The 6,528-nt window shown below is 48.9% G+C and overlaps 1 protein-coding gene across 2 annotated transcripts in view; it reads right to left on the minus strand.

The window, feature by feature from the left end:
• TNIP1 (TNFAIP3 interacting protein 1) overlaps nucleotides 1-2,319 on the minus strand; it is a 68,803-nt gene extending 66,484 nt beyond the window's left edge. Inside the window, exon 1 of one of the 2 annotated variants that reach the window (XM_017515000.2) lies at nucleotides 2,238-2,319. The gene's annotated coding sequence lies outside the window, so the exon portion shown is untranslated. The remainder of the gene's footprint in view (nucleotides 1-2,237) is intronic. The other variant, XM_037733631.1, reaches the window with a different exon arrangement.
• Between the last annotated feature and the right edge of the window lie 4,209 nt (nucleotides 2,320-6,528).

Genomic DNA, 6,528 nt, shown 5'->3' on the forward strand with positions numbered 1-6,528 from the left:
TTTTTTTTTTTTTTTAAATGGGGTTTCACTATGTTGGCCAGGCTGGTCTTGAACTCCCGACCTCAAGTGATCCGCCCACCTTGGCCTCCAAAGTGCTTGGATTACAGGCATGAGTCACCGTGCCTGGCCAGTCCCAGATTCTCTCCATAGACTAAGAAGACATTTAAGACATTTTTAATTCTATTCACTTCCCAAATACCTGCATGAGGAGGTAGTTGTACCTTCAGAAGTTTTCACATTCATTCAGCACCTTAAAGTGAATGAAACCATTTCATAGCCACAACCTTCCCTCTTCCCAAGAGACCGTCATGCAGAGGATAAGGTGTGGGCTCTGGCCTCTGGGCTTAAATCACAGCCCTGCCAGTTACAACTCTGTGCCTCAGTTTCTTTTATCAATGACATGAAGGCTATAACTGTGCCCAATTCACAGGGTGGTGACAATCAAATGCCACAGGGCTTGGCCTTAGTGAAAGGTGGTGATGATCATTATGATCATCAATCCTACGAGGCAGCAGGGATTGCTTCTCTCCTTTTCCCAGAAGAACTCCCAAGTCCCGGAGCTGGAGAGCAGCTTGCCCCAGACATCACAGTGTCCTCTGGGGAGCTGGGCCTACAAGGCATTGATACTGACTTTTCTCCAGGCTCTTTCCCATTTTCCCCTTTCTCTATCCCAATTATTTTCCCTGTGTCCCTGGGCCTGCCTGTTACGCTCCAGTTTCTAGGGCACCACTGGAGGAGAGGAAAGGGCAAAGTGACATGGGGGGGAATTTCCCAGCCTCATCACACACGTGGCCTAGCCAGGCCCCTCCCACAGCTCCTAGGAGCCCTGGGTCCCCTGACTCCAGCTTCTCTCCACCTGGCCTCTCTGTCTCCAGGTCAGGGTGTCAAGCTGGATCTGGGCTTGCATCCAGGGTTGCCCCTTGTCATCCTCCTGGAAGTAGGAACAAGTCAGCCAGGCCCAGCCCGGCCCAGCCTCTCAGGAAAGTAGACCCACAAAACCGGAGCATTTCCTAATCCCGGGAAGCCCTAACAGGGCACTGAGAGCAATCCTCTTTCAGTCCCACCCACTTTCCTCCCTGTCCTCTCCCACAGCTGCTGCTTCTATGGCCCCTCCCGGCTCTCCCTCCATTCCTCTGTAGCCTAGAAGCCACTATCAGACTTGGCCTCTGTTCCTTGCCTCTCCTAGCCAGGGACTTCCCTGGGCTGTGAAAAGATGCCTGGAGAAGGGATGAAGAGGGCTGTTTAGATGAGCTGGGCTTTCTTCATCATTCCTGGTTCCAGAATTTCCTCATCCTTACGGGAACATTTATGGACCACTGAGGATACAGGAGTGGACAAATCAGACCCGCTTCCTGCCCTGTCAGAGCTCCCAGACTCTGAAGAGCCATATGGGGCTATTTAAATATAAACAAGTAGAATTAAACTAATATTAAATAGAATTTCTAAGGGAAAATCTGGACTATGATCCAAAAGGAAGCTGCATCAGCTGTGTCTGCCAGCCCTTTGCCACTCCCTGTGCCCTGGGCTCTTTGTTAAAGGTTCCACCACAAAAGAGTCCAGCGGCCTTAGGAGCAGAGCAGGCAGGAGAGAACCAAGAGATCCTTTTGCTCCAGTTTTAAGCATTCCCCTCAGAGGCAGCATCGATTCTTGGTGTCTTCCTATCTAGCTGTAGACTATTAAAGTGCCCAGCACACACCTGTACCCTCCCCGTCAAAAATCCACACTCACATGTAAACACAGACTGTACACACACACACACACACACACACACAGTCACCAACTTACACCCATGCAGACACAGATACACTTCAGGGATCTGACACAACACGTTCTCACACACACAAACACCCACATCCATGTTCACAGTGGCACACTTCCCTTTTCTTGAGGGAAGAAGACAAAAATAGGCTTTTCTTTTCCCTTTGGAAAAGCTAGTAACAACTAGAAAGAAAAAGACTGGCCAAGAAGGCAGAGCCAGAAGAAGAGGGGCAGGAAGAGGAAATGAGATGGGGGAGAGAAGGCAGTGGAGAAGGAGGCTGGGCAAGGAGCAGGGGCTGGGAGCCCAAGACCTGGGTGGGAAGAGCAAGCTAGGCTGGGAGTAGCAGACCTTGGCTGGCAGGACGTGGGAGGCCAGGTGGCTCTTGGCACCGAGCTGGGGGTGTCTGGTGGCCCCAGCACCCTTGTGCGGTGGGCCCTTTCCCCTGTCCTGGCTCACCCGCCCCCATCTGGTCACTCACCTGGGGAAGGGCAGGAGAATACGAGGGTGTGTGCACCAGGGGCAGCCGTCCCTATGAAGGCTCGTTGGCTCACTGTGCTTCTGCAGGAAGGAAGGCTGAGCTGAGCTGACTTTTAGGCAGGAGGGGAATTCCCCGAGATGGAGGAGCTGCCACCAGGCAGTCCCGCAAGGCCCAGCTGAGGCCCCATCCTGCCCCCTAGCACAGCACAGGGCCTTTCTTTGTCAGCCTCTACCTGTCACTTCCCAGCCTGGCTGTCCCATATTGTGAATTCCAGAGAGTTGGAGGGTGGATCTGGGGAAGAGCTGGAGGCCTGATGCTTCCTCAGCTAGACTGGGAAGAGGCACTGGAGCAAGGGCTGGGGCAACCTGGCCTGGCCTCCCTGGGTTCTCCTGAAGATCTCCATTTCCTCCTTCGCCTCACATGGGGGATTCCAGTGCTCAGGCCCCTGAGGAAGCTGCCAGGTGCTCTGCCCACATCATCCCACCCTGTTCCTATCCCATCTGTTTCCATTTACTCTCTGAGGCTTTTCCATCCACAGTGAAGGAGAGGACTGCTCCTTGTCTGGTGCATACCGGGCCACATTTGGATGTCAAGTAAGGCCTTAGAAACCTGAAGCCCAAGGAGTTCTGCACTGACCAGCTGGAGATCCTGAACAAGTGAGCCCCACTGTAAAATGGGGTTAATAAGTCCTGCTTTGCCTGTCTCCTGCCATTTAATGGTAATTAAAATAAAATGATGGGCCGGCACAGTGGCCCATGCCTGTTAATCTCAGCAGTATGTGAGTCCCGAGGCAGGCTTGAGCCCAAGAATTTGAGACCAGCCTGTCCAACATGGCAAAAACACTGTCCCTACAAAAAAAAATACAAAAAAATAGCTGGGTGTGGTGCCTGTAGTCCCAGCTACTTGGGAGGGTGAGGTGGGAGAATCACTTGAGCCCAGGAGGTTGAGGCTGCAGTGAGCCATGATCACACCACTGCACTCCAGCCGGGGCAACAGAGTGAGACCCTGTCTCAAAAATAATAATAAATTTAAAAATAAAATGATGGTTTGTAGACATCCTTTGTAAACGACTGACTGCTTTACAAACATAAGGTCTATGTTCCCTATCCCCTGAAAAGATGCCTGGGGAGGTAAAAAAAAGAGGGCCATTTGGATGAGCTGGCCTTTCTTCATCATTCCTGGTTCCAGAGTTTCCTCCTCCTTACGGTAACATCTATGGACCACTGAGGATACAGGAGTGGACAAATCAGACCCGCTTCCTGCCCTGTCAGAGCTCCCAGACTCTGAAGAGCCATATGGGGCTATTTAAATATAAATTAAGTAGAATTAAATTAAACCTAAATAGAATTAACAGTTCAATTCATCAGTAGCACAAGCTGCATTTCAAATGTTCAACAGCCACATGTACCTGCTACATCAGACTACACGCATATACAAGACTTCCATTATCACAGAAAGTTCAGTTGGATAGCACTGCTCTGGGGGCCAGAGGTAAATGAACAGGCTATTGTAATAAAGTACAGGAAAGATGTGTTTTGGCAGGAGAAATGCAGGGGGCTCTGGGAGCCTGGACAAAGAGTGTCTGGTCAGGATATGGGGATCTGGGAAGTCTTCTGGAGGAAGTGACACCTAAACTGAGACCTCAAAGTAGCCAAGAAAGAAGATAAGGAAGGGTGTTCTGCCCAAAGGGAATAGAATATACAAAGAGAAGAGCGAATATATTCTGAGAACCATTCACTCAGAGTAGACTAAGGGGTGTGAGGCAGATGGGGAAAGAGAGAGGTAGACCTGGAGAAATAAACAGGTCCAGGTTGCAAGGGGCCACATGCACCCTTTGCAGAAAGAGGGGGAGATAAGAGGTAGGGGTGGAGAAGGGTCCACTGAATCCCATCCAGCTGCATCTGTGCCCTTCGATCAGGATTACATAGGGATGCTAGAAAGACCTCCTAGGCCATTGGCCTCACTTTATAGATATGCAAGTGGAGGCCAGAGAGGGGAAATAAATTTCCAAGTGAGTTAATAGAGGGATTTCCTGACTCCTAGTCCAGTGCTCTTTCCCACACCACACTCAGTCCCTCAGTGGCACTTCCACTTTTCAAGGGCTCGATTGCCACATGTGGCAAGCAGCTACCATGCCAGACTGCACAGATATTTTCATGATTACAGAGGTGCAGTTGGATGAATGACACTGGTCCTTGAGCTAGACAAAGGGCAGAAAGATGATATGTTTTCCTGTACACAGACCCTTTTCTCTGCAGGGGGTGAAAATATGTGTGGCTCAGCCCTAATGTTCTTGGATTGCAATTTTCTCCCTATACACAATATTTTCACTTTAGAGTCCACAATAATCACAGATTCTCTGTTAATTCACAGAGCCTGGCTTAGACCAGTTCCTGCCCATGGAATCTTAGATGGCAAAGGGACCTTGAAGGGCTAAGGAGGTTCAAGGAGCTGGAGCGACATGAGCTGGGATTTCCAGTTAGAACACTTGGCTGGCACATCCTGTGGGAGAATGGCTGTGAGCTCTCCCTGCTGAAATGCTGAGAGTAATCAGTTTCTCTCACCTCCTCTCTTACCTCTTCCCGCTTCCAGCCATGGAGTCCCTGAAATTGCCTTCCCTGTTCAGGCCATGGGATAGACACCAAGGAAGAAGACGCCCTTGGACTGGGAATCAGTAGAGCTGATTTTGAGTCCTGGCTCTGCCATGTGGCCCTAGGCAAGTTTCTTTCTTTCTTTCGTCCTCAGCTTCTCCTTCTATAATCTAAAATTTTAGACTAGATGACCACTAAGGGACCTTTCATTCTGACACTTCAAGGAAGTCCAAAAGTTCAGAGGAAGGAGAAATCAGGATGAATAAAGGTAGATGTTAAGTAAGGCCTTAGAAACCTGCATGCAGCCCAAGGAGTTCTGCATGGACCAGCTGGAGATCCTGAACAAGTCACCTGGTCATCCTGAGCCCCAGTGAGCCCTGCTGTAAAATGGGGTTACATTTCACAGCAGGGATCACTGGGGCTCAGGATGGCGATGAGCCCCAAATGGCCAAACTCCTTTGACCAGGGGTTCTCAAGTCTGACTGCATATTTAGATCAGCTAGGAAATAAAAACAGTAATCACTGACATTTAAGCTTATCATGTGCCAGGCACAGCACTCAGTGGTCTTCAGTGAATTATTTCATGCATCTCTCTTAAGAACTGTATAAGACTGGTACTGCTATTCCACAAAAGTAGAAATGAGGCTCCTAGTGGGTTAAGCCAACTTCTAATAAATGGCACAAGTAGAGTTCAAACCCAAGAGATGTCTCCAGTGCTCATATGGAGGAGATGAGACCTACACCGGATCTTAAAAGAGGGCAAAATTTGGATATACACAAGAAAACTGCCACAGGACCACTCTTTTGATACTTACCTATCCGGCCCTACCTCACCCAGTCTGACATCTCTGGTCTTGCTGCTGATGTTGTGGGGACACAGTTGGGCCAGCCTCATAATAGCCATTTGATACTTATTTAGGGAATGAATGAATTTGACTCCGTGGGTTTCCCGGTTCACCAATTCTGTTGAAAGCTCCCCAAGGATAGAAACTCTTCATGCCATTAGGACCTAGCCCAGGATTTGGCAAATTTCTGGACCCCGTCACAGAGCTAAGAAATCCGACTCTCTAATGAGGGAATCCCTAAAGGCAGCACTTGAATTAAACTCCTTGATACTCAATAGAGTTCGAGAAGCCGAAACTCTCTGAGCTGGATCTTCCAACTCCAAAGTGAGAATTAACTGCTCACATATAGACAGCCAAGTAGAACTAATTGTCAGGAACCTGTGGTAGATACTGAGGATGCGTTTACTTCCCTCAGTCCCCTAAGCATCAAATCTATGACTTCTGCAAAGTCCCACTCAAGCCAATGAAGTTACCTTCTTATCTGAACTTTGAGAACGGGCAGCTAGAAGAGGTCATAGAATCAGTTTTTCAGGTATCTACTGGCTCAATAGCTTATCCAGAGCCAGCACATCCTCCCCATTGGCAGGTGGTCAGCCAGGTTTTGCTACCATACTTCTAATGATGGGGAGCTCACTACCTTACAGGTAGTTCATTGCATTGTCAGTCAGCTCTTATATAAAGCTCAGATCTGCCTTCATCTCCTTTGGATGGGTGCCTATCAATGGCTGATGTATTCTTTCAAGGCCCTTCATGGTGATCTAGCCTCTACTTATCATCCTTTCCCACTCCAACCACCCCTTAGGGTTCCTCAAATGTGCCAGTTCCTTTATGCTTTTTTTTTTTTTTTTTTTTTTT

The sequence above is a fragment of the Cebus imitator genome, unplaced genomic scaffold (genome assembly GCF_001604975.1).
Source record: "Cebus imitator isolate Cc_AM_T3 unplaced genomic scaffold, Cebus_imitator-1.0 Scaffold540, whole genome shotgun sequence".
Lineage (NCBI taxonomy): Eukaryota > Metazoa > Chordata > Mammalia > Primates > Cebidae > Cebus > Cebus imitator.